Source organism: Trichosurus vulpecula, chromosome 1 (genome assembly GCF_011100635.1).
Source record: "Trichosurus vulpecula isolate mTriVul1 chromosome 1, mTriVul1.pri, whole genome shotgun sequence".
Lineage (NCBI taxonomy): Eukaryota > Metazoa > Chordata > Mammalia > Diprotodontia > Phalangeridae > Trichosurus > Trichosurus vulpecula.
Window position 1 is genome coordinate 4,326,228 of NC_050573.1, and position 17,914 is coordinate 4,344,141.

Sequence of the window (17,914 nt, forward strand, 5' to 3'; positions counted from 1 at the left end):
ATGCTGGTGGCCTGATGTTTTCCTGCAAGTGGCAATTACATTGTCAGGAGCCTGTCATTCATTTCCTTTGGTGGGCATACAAGCCTGTTGACTAGATTAGTATCAATGGCAAACCTACACCAGCTGCACGGTGCTCCTGTTCACTGAATTTCCCCCTTATTTTCAGAAAACCCCATATCCAGCTCCAGCTTCTGCAAACTGGCCTTCCTTTGCCAGCTTCATTTCGCTCAGGGCTGCTGTTTGGTTGTGATATCTGCTGAATCCTCTTGAAACAAGAGCTGTTCAACTTTCAGGTCTACTGAAATTTGTGTTGTCCATAAGTGTGTGAAAATTCCACACACTGATACGTGAGTGGAATCATCTTTGCAGTTTTTGTACCTTTTTTTGTATGTTTTGACTGAAGGGTGGGATGCCTATCTGCTACGGTAATCAGGCCAAGGTTGGGTAAGCAGACAATTTTTAGGGCACCTTTTCTGGCCCCTTCATCACACCAGGAGGTGAGGAGTGAGGGCCTTAAAAGGTTCCTCAGACACCCAGGTGGCTGCCAAATTCCACAGCTGATTCCAGTGAAAAGATGACCAGATATCCTGGGTCACGTGTGTGTAGGTGCCTTCTTATAGCACCCAGTGTATCCTGGCCTCCTGGTTTCTCACTTGCCTATCACCACAGTAAGGTAAAATGGTGTGGGTGTTGTCTTTTGACTCACTTGCAAATTGGATTTAAGTGAGGCTGAGCCACACAAGGTCATAGGCCTCACTCTTTCTTCCATAGATGTTACATGGAATCAAGATGACTGGTAGATGACCTTGGCATCTTGTATGTCTAACCAAGCTCTCAGGGCTCCACAGAGCCTGTGTCAGCCACCTTAATATCCATTGGAACAAATTGTTCTCATCCACCCGTTCCACGGGGGAAGTCTTCATGTGGCTAGGGTAGACATGCCCCTAAGTCACTGATGGGTTTGAGACCCCTCAGTTTACCTCCACCTGGTTTCTCCCGTCTGCTGAGATGGTTTACAGGGGTGCGGCCAGTGCACTTGCTACAGCTTCTTGGAGCCACAGGTGAGTTAGGTGGACCAAGTGGACACCAAAGATGGAGAGCAGCCCTGAAAAGGGCTCAGCAGCCCCCATACAGCACGTACTCCTCTTCCCTGAACAGACTTCACCCCCAATAAGATCGAGTCAGTCTGACCTAATCATCTTTTATTCTTACAGCTCCTAATAAGGCCCAATTTTAAGTCTATTTTGCCTTAACATCTGGTCTCCTTGTAGAAGGTCAAACATCACAGTTACCGGGGGAGAACTCAGTCCAATCCAATCTAGATTTACAGTTACAAACAGTATATAGCATCCCAATTTTCCCAAGGCCTATTTGTGGCTCTGCTCCTCAAAGCATGAGGTCCATCATTGCCTTAGTTTGCTGCTACACTTTTACCCTGGCAGGCTTTCTGCTCAGGAGGAAGACGGGGAGAGTCTAGGAGGGAGGGAAGAGGGGAGGGGGTGGAGACACTGGAGAAGAGGAACTCTCAGTGATGGGTAGCCTGGCGGGTGGTGGCCCAGGTGGAGTTTGGAGGCAGAGGAGGGGATCCTAGCACTGGAGAAGGCATTCCATGTGAGGAGATGTAGGGCAGGGATTGGGCGGGGGGGGGGGGGGGGGGGGGGGGGGTATGGTAGGGGGAGAGGTGGGTGGGGTCTCTGAGTCCTAACCATTGGTGTGAGTGGAGAAAAGGAGCCCGCCCTCCTAGACCTCAGGGGGCCGGACAGATTGGTGCTATTGGAATAGGAAAAACCCTCCCAGAGTGGGCTGTACTAAAGCTGGAGGTCTTTGAGCTGAGACTGCTCTGTTTTACCTTCATCTCAAATCTCCCTTTTCTTCCCCTAGATCTGAGATCTCTCTGCCTTCCCTCTGAACCAAGCTCACTCTGCCTTCCCCTGAGCCGAGATCGCTCTGCCTTCCTTTGGAGCCGAGATCGCTCTGCCTTCCTTTGGAGCCGAGATCGCTCTGCCTTCCTTTGGAGCCGAGATCGCTGTGCCTTGTGGACGCCAGCTCTGTGCTTGCAGATCCCTGGTAAGTCTGAGCCAGAGCCCCGCCGTATTTCCTGGTTCTGCTGGCTGCCGTGGCAATTCGGTCTCCTTCTCCTCCATTGACCACATGATGAGTGTCCGCCAGGTCTGCCAGGAGCACACCTTCCTCCACAGCCTGGCTGCCGGATGAGCTCCCTGCCCCTAGATCTTTTCCAGACACCCCCATCACTCCCTAAATTCCTGGCTCACCTTCCCCAGATTTATCACTGGATAACACTTTTCCAGACTTCAGACTTTGCCCCTAGGGTTCCTGGAGTCCTGATTTCAGCCTTCCTATGAGGCCACACGTTTCCTGCCTCCCTGTCCCCTAATCTCTAACCTCCTGGTTAGAAATTCCCTTGTTTTGTCTTCAGATCGAGCCCCTTTGGAGATCCCAGAATCTTACCTTTCTACCTGCCTACCCAGGCTTGGACACAGTTACCAAAGCACTCTCCTGGTCTGCCTTATCTGCACCTGGGGTTCTGGGGCTGGTTCCCTGTCAGATCCCAGGCATGTGGCTCCCTGTCCCCACTTTCCCTATAGGGATTCCAAGCCTAAGTTCTCCCAGAAGGTCCCAACAATCCTCCCCAGCCCCTATTTAGACCTCAGGGCACAGTCATCCTGCTTCCCCAGGCTCAGTGTCCCCCTCAGCCCTTCAGTCGCTCCAGTGTCTCTGATCTTCCTCCATAAACTTTGTGAGATTGTCTTGCCTCCCAGACCTCACCCTTCCTCCCCTTCCCCAGGTCTCCTGCTCCCCTGCCTCAGGCCCCCTGCCAGGGGGCTTCATGCGAGACTGGATTTTGTCCCCCACCCTCAAGCTTCCCCGGATCATTCCCTGGTGGCTCCATTCAAGAGCCCTCTCCCTCCTCAACCTTTAGCTTCCCTCGTAGATCCAGGAGTCAGTCTGTAGTCTATACAATGTGTATGTGAGTCAGGGAGAGGGGATGTAGGGAGGGCAGAGGACCATTTGGAGGAAGAGATCTAAACTGAGGAGTCCTTGAGGCTTGGAATGGGGTCCCAAACCCCCTCTGTCTCTTGGCTCTCTGTGGGAGAATGGGGAGAGGGGAAGGAAGGGAAGAGAAGGAATAAGAAGGGGAGGAAGTGGTCTTACTGTTCAGACCTTCTTCATTTCCAGCCTGACCCTCCCTGCTTCCTCCCTCCCTCTGTAGGGTGGAGTCTCTCGCCTGAGGGCAGGGCCAGGGCCTTTGTGACTCCTGTGGGGCCTCACCCTGTAAATCCCTGTAGGCCAGCCTGCTGCCTGGGAAGAAAAGAGCAAGACCTCTCCCCTCTCTGGGATCCTTCTCCCTCCCCAGCTCAGTCTGCAGAGGACCAAGGCCTGGCCCCAGCAGGGAGCCTGGAGCCAGAGGAAATGGCCCCTGGGAGCAGCAGCCCCCCGCCCCAGGTGAGTGCAGTCTGTGCACAGACATCAGCCAATGAGCCCATTGCCACAGACATAGAGGGTGGTCTGTGAAGCCTTAAGTGTTGTCCTCCTGGAGCATTTCTTTTCAAAAACAGGCATGCAATTGAATCAGGTAGTAACAACACTGCCCTGCTCTCTGCTCCTCTGCCTTAAACTGATTCCCTGGCTCTTTGGTATGTGAAGCACTAAGTCCTCATGCACAGTATTCTTAGCAAGGCCTGTGGAGTTATTTGCCATTTCTTTCTCCACCTTATTTTACAGATGAAGAAACTGAGGCAAGCAGGGTTCAGTGACTTGTCCAGAGTCATACAGTCAGTGTCCGAGTCAAGAATTAAGCTCAGGTCCTCCTGAGACCAGGGCCAGCACTCTATCCACAGTGCCACTTAGCTTCCCCAACAACTCAGCAGCACTGCACAAACAAGCTTTGCCTAGTATAAAATGGTGTTGACTCTGAGAGGAAAAGCTCTACCAATTTTGGGGGCCAGGAAAATAATTTTTTCACAAAGTGAAATTTTAGCTGAGACTTGCAGGAAGCCCAGAGCAGGCATTTAGGGTCTGGTTAGAGTTAGGATTGAGAATGTTCCAGTCATGGGAGAGTACCCTTGGAAAGGCCTTTCCCATTGCCTTCCTTTGTTTTTTCCATTTTGTTCGACTGTTTCCTCCTGTTTCCTACAGTCAGTAGCTTCATCTTGCTTGATTCTATCTTTCAAGGAATTATTTTCTTCACTGAAATTTTGTGCCCCCTCTTCCATTTGGCCAATTCTACATTTCAAGAAGTGCTTTTCTTCAGCATTTTTGGTGCCTCCTTTGCTACGCCTTTGACTCTCTTTTATGATTTTCTTGCATCCCTCTCATTTCTTTTCCCAATTTCTTCTCTACTTCTCGTAATGGTTTTTTAAAATCCTTGTTCAGCTCTTCCATGTCTTGTTCCACTTAGTTTTTGAGGCTTTGGATGTAAGGAGTTTTGACATAGATGTCATCCTCCCAGTGTGGTTTTTAATCTTTCTTGTCACCATAGTAACTTTCTATAGTCTGAATTTTTCTGTTCTTTGCTCATTTTTCCAGCCCATTCCTTGACTTTAAACTCTTTACTAAAGTGGGGCTCTGCTCTCAGGGTGGAGGGCTCACTGTAAGTTTGCAGTTCTGCCAAGGTGGTAGGAGCTAAGGAGGGGTGTGTTGACTTCTCTCCTGGCCTGTGAGTGACCACAAGCATTCTTTTCTGCCCTGGAGCTATGAGGAGGGGTCCCACTCCCTAGCAGTTCCAAGCTCTTGTGTGCTCCTCCTCACACTGGGTTTGCTATCCAGGAATGGGACCCAGATCCTAGTACGGTCAAAGCACCAGTGCCCCCAGTGCCAGAACAGAGACCCTGTAATCTCCTTCTAACCAGTTATGTGACCCTTTACCATGTGTGGGCTGATAGGGCCACCAGCTGCCTCAGCCACCGCTGATTTCTTTCTGGGGCCCAGTCTGGACTGGTGCAGCCTACGATTGACTATGCTCCCCTCTTGCCCAGGTGTGACACACCTTTCCCTCTCTCACCTTCAAAGGCCCCTCCCCCTCACCTACTCTTCTGTGCTCTTCTCTTTTTGAGACCACAGAGGTGACCTCCATCCTCATTCTCCTTGACCTCTCTCCAGCCTCTGACCCTGGTGATCACTCCTCCATGATACTCTCTTTCCTCTAGGCTTTTAGGACCCCACTCTCTCCTGGTTTTCCTCTGACCTGTCTGACTACTTGTCTGTCTTTTCTGCATCTTCCTGAGATCAAACCCTCTGACCATAGGTGTCCTTGGTCCTCTTCCCTTTTCCCTCTATACTACTTTCCTTGGTGATTTCATCAGCTCCCACCTGTGCCATCACTATCTCAGTGCTAATGTTTCTCATATGGACCCTTCCTGCCTCAGTCTCTCTGCTGACCTGCAGTCTTGGATGTGTAATTTCCTAAGAGATATCTCAAACTGCGTGACCAATAGACATCTGAAATATAATGTATCACAAATAGAGCTTGTGATTTTTACCCCAGACATTCACACACACACACACACACAAACACACACACACACACACACACATGCACACACACATATGCACACACACACACACACAAAAACTCTCACACAACCACACACTCCTGTTTCCCTATTACCTCATTTAAGTTGGAGGCCTATTCTGGGGCCCTTCTGTTGGAATCCATATGCCTCTGTGACTTGTACAAAGTATGCATTAATACACTGCTTATTCTTAGACCTGGTATTTGGGGACTGACTAGATGAATATACTAAAAGCATTACAACAATCATTACCCCTTATAAAATCCTAATGAACTGACTAATGCTGTTTGAGTAGGGGTCCTCAATGAATCGTTTCTCTCATATTCTCAAACCTGGCCAGCCTCTCCTTTATATGGCCCATTAGTAGGCCTCTTACTCCTCCTCTTGACTCTTGTTCTACCAAGTTTCTGTAATTCTCCCTGGGTGAATTTTCTGATGAAACAGCTCAAGCAAATCCCAGGTTAATTGAATATTGCTTTTATTTTTAACCAATGAAGGAACCTCCGCCCCCCCACCCTACTCCATCATTCTTGTTCACTCGTGTTCACGACTTTATAAAGTGTTTGGGATTTTTCTTGACAAAGATACTGGAGTGGTTTGCCTTTTCCTTCTCCAGTTCATTTTGGAAATGAGGAAAGTGAGGCAAGCAGGGTTCAGTGACTTGTCCAGGGTCACACAGCTAGTAATTTCTGGGGCCAGATTTGAACTTATGAAGATGGTATATTCCTGATGCCAAGCCCAGTGCTCTGTCCACTCTGCCACCTAGCTTGCCCTTCTCCATCATAGTTACTTTTATTTCTAGGTAATTAATTTTATAATTAAGGAATGCACATCATAGACAAATGAAAGCACTCAGAAAGGAAAGGCATGAGCTGTCTTGGCTATGACACATCATCTGTGGAGCAACCTGCAGCCCTCAGTGTAACAACACTGTCTGTTCCAGTGAATAGGTCTTTAGAATCCTCTTCCAGATCAGACTTTATTTCAGCCATTCAGGAACCAAACTAGATCTTTTCTTTAACTTTGTTCTCTCTCAAGTGATCACATTAAATGCTTTCCCCCAGAATGCCATGCAACTACCAGCTTCATACAGACTTTTCACTGAATTTTCTTTAGAACATATCACTTATTAATTAGAAATTATTAAGGAAAAGTGCCCTTTCAGTTCTAGAACAAGAGGGAAAGCAGAATAGAAAAACTTCTACTGTTCACCACCTGAAAGAGATGCCAAGAGGAAAACCTACATGAATGTCATAGCCAAGTTTCAAAACTCCCAGGGTAAGGAGAAAATCTTGTAAACAACAAGAAAAAGAAAGCATTTCAATAAAGTGGAAATCTAGTTAGGATTTCCCAAGAACTGGCAGATTCCACTCTCCAAGACTGAAGGCTTGGAGACATTAGATTTCAAAGAACAAAGGAGCTATGGTTGCACTCAAGAATAACTTACCCAGCAAAGTGAGTATGATCCTGAATGGGAAAAAAATGACTGTTTGATGAATTGAGAGACTGTCAGGTTTGGAACAAGAAGAGCAAAACTCATTGGAAAATTCTATATGAAATATTCAGAAGAAATATCTGGAAATCATTAAAGCCTGATTATTAGGCCCCCATGAAGGTCAAACTGTTTTAGTATCATTTATATATGAAAAAGTTATCAGTATTCTTTTAACTGTCATCATTCCTGAGGTAGTTTGAAAGACAGGTGGTGGCTGAGTTCTGTATGATGGGATGATAATAAAAAAACAAACCTGTATAGGGAAAGTCAAAACGGAAAAATGATATTGGAGAAAGGGAGAGTGAAAAAAGACCTTATAGAGAGGAAGCAAGTAGGGGTGGAGGGCTGCTAAGGTTGGAACCTTTCTCTCATCTGGGTTGAAAAAGAAGCCTCATGTATATGGGAAAGGGTGTACAAGTCTTCTGAACATGTAGAGAGGTGAGAAAATTGGGGAACAGGATGAGGGAGGGACTATTCAGAGGGGTGTGTGGACTGGGATTTAGGAGGGTCAGGGAGAGGGGGGGACTTTTGGAAACCTTGTGGGCTGAAATTGGGGGAAGGGAAATGGGTGACTCTTGGAGGTTGGGGTGAATTGAGGGGTAGGAAGGTGGGGGGAGAAGATAAAGTAAAAGCAATAGGGTAAGAAGAGGGGGCAGAAAAGAAAATCATGAGTAAAAATGGGATGGAAAGAAATTCACAGATAGCAATTGTGACTTTGAATGTGATTCAGATGTTGACAGCAACTTGCTTATTGGTGAGAAAGAACTGGAAAGTGCAGGGATCCCCATCATTTGGGCTGAATGGGTTGTGGTGTGTGGTTGTGATGGAATGCTATTGTGCTGTAAGAAAGGATGAGCTCAGTGGTCTTAGAACGGCCTGGAAAGACTTGCACAAAGTGTCTAAGAGCAAAGTGAGCAGAACCAAGAGAACATTGTATACAGTGACAGCAATATTGTGTTCAGAAGGGTTTGAGCACATGAGTCATTTTGACTATTCTAAGGACACAAATGAAAAGTAAAGGGCATGTAAAGAGTGATGCTATCTGTATCCAGAGAAAGAACTGACACACAGTGGTATGTATGGAATAATGTTCCATGTATATATGTTTGTGTGTTTGCATATACACCAAGACATATAAATTATATATGTGTGTGTGTGTGTGTGTGTGCATTCACATTGTAGCCATCTCTAGGGTTGGGGTAAGGGCAGGGAGAAAGAAAAGAATTTTCCACGATAATTTTTGTACATTTCAAGGAATACCAAGTCATACAAGGGAGATTTGCAGTTTCATGAGCAATCATCTTTTTTATTGTACTCTTACTTGCTTTTTCTGTTCCCTGAATTTTAAATAAATTAAAAAAAAGCGGGGGGGAATCCTGTTCCTCATGCTAAGGAGCTCACATTCTTGTGGAAGAGATAAAATGGAAATTATTTTGTACATATGAGGTTTATTTGTTATATAAAATGTTGTCATACATTCATGTGCATGTGTGTTGATAGTCATATGTATATACATATAATATATTAATTTGGCCTGGGGTTTCCCTTCCTCTGATCCACAAGTTCTCTGCTTTGGTCTCTGTGTCATTTGGATTTAAGTAAATCATCCTACATCTCCATTCAACATGAAATGAAATAAATTCTACAGTTTACCATGGATATGCATATAAGAGATTAAAAAAATAGTGTTTTAAAAAAATAATAAATCATTTATGTCATTTCTGATGAGGGGATATTACCCATCACCCTCTCTCATGTTCCCCCACACATCCACCTTCTTCACTGATCAAACACAAACTCTCTCCCTGATTCCACAGGAAGATGCATTTCAGAAGAAAATATTCCTCAGTTTTATTCTAACTGATCATGGAAAATGCTTTTCTCAAAACTCAGTTGGGCTCTTAAAGACTGTGGTTTTAGAAGTTGACTCTGATTCTCATAAAAGGTCTGACTTTTCAGCAAATCCCTTCTCTGGGCTTCAGTTTTGTTCTGTAAATTTAATGAGGGTTGGATTATTTAAATGTGAAGTGTCCTAAAGCTCTACATTCCATGACTTTTAATGATTTAGGGGCTGGTGACATTCAAGGACGTGGCTGTGGACTTCACCCAGGAGGAGTGGGGCCTCTTGGACCATCCTCAGAAGGAGTTGTACAAGGGGGTCATGCTGGAGAATGCCCGGAACCTGCTCTCCCTGGGTAAGGCCACGTCCTCTAGTAATGCTGAGTCTGCAGTCAAAGGAATATCTTCATCCCCTAGTGAGCAGGGTTTGGAGCACTGATCAGTTATTAGAGAGAGAAAAATGTTAATCTCCTGTCCTGCTGCCTGGAGTTTTCTATAGAAAGTCTGTGCATTGTGTGACAGGAAGCTGAGGGTTTCCTTGTTGCTCCTGAAGCTGTCTCTCACCTCTTCTAGGCAGCTTCAAATTAGTATGGAAGAATCTCAGAAATGTCAGGGGTGATTTGGCCTAACCCCCACCTGGCCATGAAATCTGTCTGCCAAGGCTCTGAAAGCTGCTCAGGAGGCTTTTCCTTACAAGCCTGTCCTCTCTGGGATGGGTCTGGGATCTGGAATATTCTTCTTTTTAACAGCATCACTTTGTAGCTCCCAATTTCTACTTGTCCCTCGTATAGTGAGTTCGTCTTTAATCTTCCTTCCCATTGCCCTGAAATTCCAGCACAGATGGTAGGAAAGGAAGGGAAGAGAAGAAGCATTTATTCTCACTTAGTATTTGCCAGGTGCTGGGCCTGGGGCTTTCTTTACAATATTATGTCACTTTATCCTCACAATTGGGTGATACTATTCTCCCCATTTGACAGTTGTGGAAACTGAGGCACATGGAGTTTATGTGAGTTGTCCTGTGGCACACAGCCAAGTAACTGTCTGAGGCTGGATTCAGACCCTGGCATGCCTCACTCTAGGCCCAGGGCTGTCTCCACAGCACCATCAGCTGCCTCTAATTTCTAGAGAATGGAAAGTGTGCAATGAGTCCATCCTTCTATGAAGAAGGTGCACCAAGACCAGATTTTCTGACCCCATCCTGGTTCCCTGATCTTCTCCCAAAGCTTACAAAAGAAATGGTATCAGACTATACTCCAGGAGGCCTGGGAACCACCCTGGCGTCCTTGTTTACATGACCCTGGCATTGCCAGGAATAAGAGACTGGCCTAGAAATAGAATTTGGACCGACTAGGGTTTCTTGAGTTTGCCAACAGGAGACTCTCACCTGAAGAGGCAAAAATGCCCCAAATGAGCAGTACACAAGGTTTCTACAGGTTTCAGGGAGTGAGGAACAGGGGAGGGGTACAGTGCAGAAGGTGGGTGGTCAAGGATCCTCCTTCTGGCGCTTGAGGCTGGTCTTGCATAATAAGCCTTTGTAACCTGCATTGGATTTAGGAGTTTCTATGAGAATGGGACTCGACAGGATGGGGGGCAGAGGTTTGGCTCTTTCTCACAGCAGGTTGTACAAAAGGATAATGGGGCACACCCTGCTTTGGGTTACCTGCATTGTAATCACCAATGGGTGAGAACAGGCTCATGTGTGTAAATCTCACAGTGGAGCAGCTCTGGGTCTGAACACCTTTCCCTAAAGAGAACTAAAGGCCAAGTTTGTCTCCATGCTCATCTCTATCTGACTCCCCATGCCCAGGGCTGCCAGTTCCCAGAGAAGACATGATCTCTTCCTTTGAGCAAAGGGAAGGCCCATGGATGCTGGAGCAAGAAGGCCTGAGGAGCTGCTGTCCAGGTGAGTGAGTGAAGGCAGATATATGAGAGGTGGGATTACAAGAGGCCACTCTTTGTTCTTGTGGTGAGGCAAGTGCTAGATCTCGGGGTAGGAAGGCCTGACTTGGAATTCTTTTTCAGATATTTCTCAGCAGCAGCTTCATGGGTCAGTCACTGTACCACTGAGTCTCAGTTTCTCCAACAGTAATAGGAGGGGTTTGGACTCCATGACCTTTCACCTTCCTTCCAGGGATAAATATATGATCCAAAAAAAAAGTCATTGTTTGGAATTTGGGGGCATGGAATTCTCCTGAGAGTAGTAAAGGGGATTAGGTTTTCTTCTATGAGCTCTTTCCTAGACCTTCATATGTTTGTTTGTATAGTGTCTATTTGTTTTAGTGTTGTTTTTTTTTTTTTTTAAGATGGAGCGATGAGCCTGGAAATGAAGGAAGCTGCTATAGAACTAAGCCTTTCTGTGGCAGAAACTCCCAAGCAAGGATTCATGAGTGATAGTCCCTTTGCCTTCAATTGGAGAGAAGTCTGCAAAACACCTGAGAGTATCCAAACTGGAGAGAAACCGTATGACTGTAATCAATGTGAGAAGGCTTTTAGAGAGAAGGGATGTCTTATTGCACATCAGAGAACACACACGGCAGAGAAATCTTATGAATGTAATCAATGTGGAAAGACTTTTACTGATAAGCGGAATCTGGGTAGACATAGAACAATCCACAGTGGAGAGAAACCTTATGAATGTAGTCAATGTGGAAAGAGTTTTAGAGTGAAAACTTCTCTTATTACACATCAGAGAATCCACACTGGAGAGAAACCTTATGAATGTAATCAATGTGGAAAGACTTTTAGAGTGAAGTCTTCTCTTATTAGACATCAGAGAACACATGCTGGAGAGAAACCTTATGAATGTAATCAATGTGGAAAGACTTTTACTAATAAGCGGAATCTGGGTAGACATAGAACAATCCACAGTGGAGAGAAACCTTATGAATGTAGTCAATGTGGAAAGAGTTTTAGAGTGAAAGCTTCTCTTATTATACATCAGAGAATCCACACTGGAGAGAAACCTTATGAATGTAATCAATGTGGAAAGACTTTTAGAGTGAAGTCTTCTCTTATTAGACATCAGAGAACACATGCTGGAGAGAAACCTTATGAATGTAATCAATGTGGAAAGACTTTTACTGATAAGCGGAATCTGGCCAGATATCGAAGAATCCACACTGGAGAGAGACCTTATGAATGTAATCAATGCAGAAAAGCCTTTCAATGCAGGGAAAGTCTTATTACACATCAGAGAATCCACACTGGAGAGAAACCTTATGAATGTAATCAATGTGGAAAGACTTTTAATGATAAGCGGAATCTGGGTAGACATAGAAAATTCCATAATGGAGAGAAACCTTATGAATGTAATCAATGTGGAAAAACTCTTCGACACAGGGAAAGTCTTATTACACATCAGAGAATCCACACTGGAGAGAAACCTTATGAATGTAGTCAATGTGGAAAAACTCTTCGACACAGGGCAAGCCTTATTACACATCAGAGAATCCACACTGGAGAGAAACCTTATGAATGTAATCAATGTGGAAAGACTTTTGCATGAAAAATTAGTCTTGTTAAACATAGAAGAATCCACACTGGAGAGAAACCTTATGAATGTAATCAATGTGGAAAGACTTTTAATGATAAGCGGAATCTGGGTAGACATAGAAAAATCCACACTGGAGAAAAACCTTATGAATGTAATCAATGTGGAAAGACTTTTATTGATAAGCGGGATCTGGGTAGACATAGAAAATTCCATACTGGAGAGAAACCTTATGAATGTAATCAATGTGGAAAGACTTTTATTGATAAGCGGGATCTGGGTAGACATAGAAAATTCCATACTGGAGAGAAACCTTATGAATGTAATCAATGTGGAAAGAGTTTTACAGTGAAGTCTTCTCTTATTAGTCATCATAGAACACATGCTGGAGAGAAACCTTATGAATGTAATCAATGTGGAAAAACTTTTAGAGTGAAGGCTTCTCTTATTAGACATCAGAGAACACATGCTGGAGAGAAACCTTATGAATGTAGTCAATGTGGAAAAACTCTTCGACACAGGGCAAGCCTTATTACACATCAGAGAATCCACACTGGAGAGAAACCTTATGAATGTAATCAATGTGGAAAGACTTTTGCATGGAAAATTAGTCTTGTTAAACATAGAAGAATCCACACTGGAGAGAAACCTTATGAATGTAATACAATGTGGACAAGCTTTTCAATGCAGGGACAGTCTTACTACACATCAGAGAATCCACACTGGAGAGAAACCTTATGAATGTAATTAATGAGGAAAGACTTTTACATGGAAATGTGGTCTTGTTACACATGAAAGAATTCACACTGGAGAGAAACCGTAAGAATGTAGTCAATGCAGAAAGACTTTTACATGTAAGTGCAGTCTTGTTTAACATAGAGCAATCTACACTGGAGAGAAGCCTTATGTATGTAACCAATGTGGAAAGCCTGTTGCATTTAAGAATTGCCTTGTGAATCATGGGAGGATTCACACTGGAGAGAAACCTTAGAAATGTAATCAATGTGGAAATGGTTTTACACAGAGAGTTGGTGTTTGTTATTGCTCATCAGAGACTCCACACTGGTGAGAAACCTTTTGAATGTACTCAGTGTGGAAAGACTTTTACACGGAAGGTCCCTCTTATTGTACATCCGAGAATCCATACTGGAGAGAAACCTTAGGAGTGTACCCAGTGTAGAAGGCTTTTAAACAGAAGTTCTCTTTTACTGAACATCAGAGAATCCACACTTGAGGGAGACCTTATGAGTATACCCAGTGCCCCAAGGCCTTTCAACAGAGGAACCATGTTAACTGACATCAGAGCATCCACAGTGGAGAGAAACCTTATAAATATACCCAATATGGAAAGGCTTTTACACAAAAGTCCTCTCTCAATGGACATAAAAGAGTCTACAATGAAGAGAAACCTTATGAATGTACCCAGTGCAGAAAGGCTTTTAAACAGAGGAACCATCTCAACTGGCATCAGAGCATCCACACTGGAGAGAAACCTTATGAATGTGATCATTGTGGTAGAACTTCAGGCTAAAGTCAATCCTTGTGTACCTTCAGAGAATTCATGTGAGACATAGGACTCTTCTAACTGACCTGAATGAGGAAAGGCATGAAAATGGAGTACAGAGATTCATAGCAGAAAATTCACTCAGGGTACAAGCCGTGTATGAACTCCCTATGGGAAGGCTTGCAACCAGAGATCATCTCTTATCCTCTCATCAGAGGATTTATAATGAAACGAAACCTCATGAATATGCTTAGTGGAATGTACCTTACTCTAGAACATGGAGGTCACAGGTGAAGATGAAATTTTGTCTGAATATAACAGAAAGATGAGATAAGGAAAATAATTCATGCCGACCTTCAAGGTCGCACAACCAGAAAAGGAGGCAATTGTCAGATAAAGTGCAGAAACTATGCGAGAATACATCTGGATGTTTTCATAACAAGGAAAAGACTTTGTGCCAATCTTTTGTCAACTGGGGAACAATCTTTGGTGAAGAGAAGAAATCAGATTTGTTTGATGAAGGATATTAGAACTGGAGCAGTTGAGGGAAATGTTGTGTTCTCCCACAGGCACCTGAATGCTTGTAGTTCAGAGTCCATCCAGGCCACTGCAGTTGAGAGTCAGGAAACTTCTCATTAAGTCGAGATCATTTCTGCCTCCTCACTGGGAAAGCCTGAAATGGGGCAGCAATCAAATTTTAAGAAGGCACAGAGACATACTCTGAAGAATGTGGAGTAACAGTGGGAGAGGGCAGAGCTCTCAGCCTGGGAATGGGTGTGGGAAGGGAAGTAGAATGAGGAAGAGAAGGGAGGGGGAGAAGCAGAAAACATCTGTCCCCCAACCATGGCTCAGACTTGGGGTCTCTAGGCAGCTTGGCCTGGGGATGCAGTGGATGACCTTGGCATCTTCCATGTCTGCCCGCGCTTGAAGCCCTCCACAGAGCCTGCTTCAGCCACCTTCATGGCTTTTGGAAGAAATTGTTCTCATCTGCCCATTCCTGGGTGGGAGGGCATAGTTCTTGTGCTTGGGGGTGGCACCCCCTCCCTCACCCATGTGTTTGTGGCCTTTCAGTAATCCTCAAGATGGCTTAGCCAGAGGCAGATTAGCAAGGGTGGCTGCTGGGCATGCTACAGCTTCTTGGGGCCACAGGGGAGAGTTGGGTGAGAGGTGGACACCCAAGGAGTGTGAAAAGGGCTCAGCCAGGCCTCCCACCAGAGGGGCTAGTCCTCCATGAACAGGTACATACCTGGAAAACAAGAGAGATGGGGCTAAAGACACCCTAGCAAGAGGGAGAGAACGTTCCCAGCATGGGGGACAGCCATTGGAAAGGCCAAGTCAGGAGATCAGGTCTTGGTCAAACATGAGCTAGGAGGTCAGTGACCCTGGATCAGAGAGCAGGAGGAGGAGGAAGAGAGGAGTGAGGTGTAAGAAGACTGGAAAGGGGGGTGGGGCTGGTTATAAGTAGCTGCTGTGAGCCAGGCACCTTGTCCATTTTAGCTCATTTGATTCTGCTGCCAGAATTCTCAGGGTTCTTGTTAGTGACATTCTGAATAAGGCACGTGGAAACACACATGTACACAGAAACCAACACACGAGCACACGCACTCACAAACGCACACACAAACACACGTGCACACGCAGATATAGATTTAGATGTAGATTTTCACCTCCTGAGGTCTGGGACTGGCCCAGAGATTGGGGTGTGATCAGGTAAGTCCCTTAGGTAGAAAAAGGTAGAGAGAGGTGAATTTTTTAAAAAAGAGTTTACAGTATTAATGTGATGAATGGCCTTTAGTGTTTGCAATAAATCCAAGAAAACAATGTCTTCCTTTTGAGTCCATTATTTAATTGGCCTGTTAAGCTCCTAGTGGGCAGCTGGGTGGCCTAGTGGAGAGAGTCCTGGGCCTAAAACTCTTGCAGAGTTCAGATGGGACCTCAGGTACTTCCTAGCTGAGTGACCCTGGCCAAGTCACCCAACCTTGTTTGCCTCAGCTTTCTTATTTATAAAATGAGCTGGAGAAGGAAATGCAAATCATTCCAGTGTCCTTGCCAAGACAACCCCAAATGGGGTCAGGAAGGATCGGACAAGGCCAAAGCTACTGAACAACAAGCTCCCAGTCCTTGGAAGGCAGGGCTTGTGAAGGAGAGGCACACTGGGTCCTGGGGTCCTGACCTAGGATGAGATTGGAGGAAAGGGCTCACATCCTGGGGGCCTCTGAGGCTGGTCACTGGGGGGCTTCTTAGGAGTAGAAGCCTCCCAAAGTGTGCTGGCTGGAAGCAGGAGCTGAGGTCACTCTGCCTTCCCTGGAGATCAGATCCTTCTGCTTTCTTCCCTAGACTTGGGATCTCTCAGCCTTCCAGAAGCCAGCTCTGTGGGTACAGGTCCCAGCTATGACTAAGCCAGGGTCCTACAAGTTCTAGGCCTCTGCTGGCTGCCTTTGCCACTGGGTCTCATTGTCTTCATCTGACCTTGTGGTAAGTGTCCTCCAGCTCCACCAGGACCATGCCTCTCTCATGGCCTGACTTCTATTGGAATTCCCTGCCCCTAACTCTTTTCCAGACTCCAGATCATTTACAAATGTCTGGGTCACCCTCCCCAGATGGACTATTGGGTCACACTTTCCCCAACATTAGTCTTGCCAGTAGGGACCCAGAATTCTTATTTTCAGCCTTCCCATTACAACCCACATGTCCTGTCTCTCCATCTATGGCACCTGTAAGGAACCCCCAGTTGTCCCTGCCCTGATGACTCCACCTTGGACACAGTTACCAAAACTCTGTCCTGGTCCTCCTTATGTGTGCCCGGGGTTCTGGGGCTGGTTCACTGTCAAATCCGAGGCCTGTGGCTCCCTGTCTTCAGTTTCTCTTTAGGGATTACAAGCCTAAGCTTTCCCAGAGGATCCCAACAGTCCTCCCCAGATCCTAGTTAGAACCCAGGACACAGTCATCCTGCTTTTCCAGACTCTGTGTCCCTCTGCAGCCCTTCTGTCACTCCAGTATCCCTGATCTCCCTCCATAGGCTGTTAGATTGTCTTGCCTCCCAGACCCCACCCCTGCTCCCCTTCCCCAGAACTCCTGGTTCTGGGCTTTATCTCAGGGAGCTTTATCTCAGACTGGATTTTGTCTCCCAACCTCAGGCTTCATCTGGTCATTCCCTAGTGGGTCCATTCAGGAGTCTTCCCCCTCCTCAACCTTCCCTAGCTTCCCTCTCTCCTAGATCAAGAAGTCAGGCTGTTGTCTAGTTAATGTGTCCATATGTTAGGGAGAGGATGAGTTGGAGGGAGAGCTCTAACTCATGGGTCATTGAGGCTATGACTGGTCTCACTCCACCTGGCATCCCAAACCCCTTCTGCCTCTTGGGTCTCCATTGTTCATTTTTCTTCCTGTAAGAGGACCAAAGACCTGAAGAGGGTGATGTCCTGACTTGCAAGTGAATTGGATTTAAGTGGGGCAGAACTATACAAAGTCATCAGCTTCACCATCTCCCACCATCCAGTAGCAAGATATAGATCAGGACAACTGGTGATGGCCCTGAAGGCAGTGGGATACCTTGGTGTATCAACAATCCAGCTAGCAGCTTCTGTGGGGGTGTAAGATCCACCAATAACCAGCACCCAGAAAGCTGCCAACACAGGTCCTTTTGATCTGCTTCACTTAAGGAAAGCAACGTTAAGGGGTTAACAGTCTTATTTAATCCACCATACAAATGTCATTTGCTTAGTTCAGGGGAAAAAACCAGCACCCTGAATTGCAGACGAAATACAATTCAACATCTGAGTGTACAGACGGGGAGCTCATTATAAAGGCTGGCCCAGAGCCACATGCCACTCCTGCTATGGCTCAGAGCTCTGAGGGTGAATGCTGGGAGAAGGCTTGGAGAAGTTCCCCACCCCCAATATCACATCAGATACAAATCAATGGCTTCCAATTGTCTCTGTGCTGAGAAAAACAAAAACATCCCACTTTATCTGCCCCATTCAAACAAAGGCCAGAATCATCAAAGGTCAACAGCAAAAAGTCCCACCTTAATTACTATTGCACTTGGTCTGTTC

General features: G+C 45.7%; 1 pseudogene; it reads left to right on the top strand.

Annotated features, from left to right (window-relative positions):
* The first annotated feature begins 955 nt into the window (after window positions 1-955).
* LOC118843991 lies at window positions 956-13,248 on the top strand (annotated as a pseudogene).
* Window positions 13,249-17,914: the final 4,666 nt, after the last annotated feature.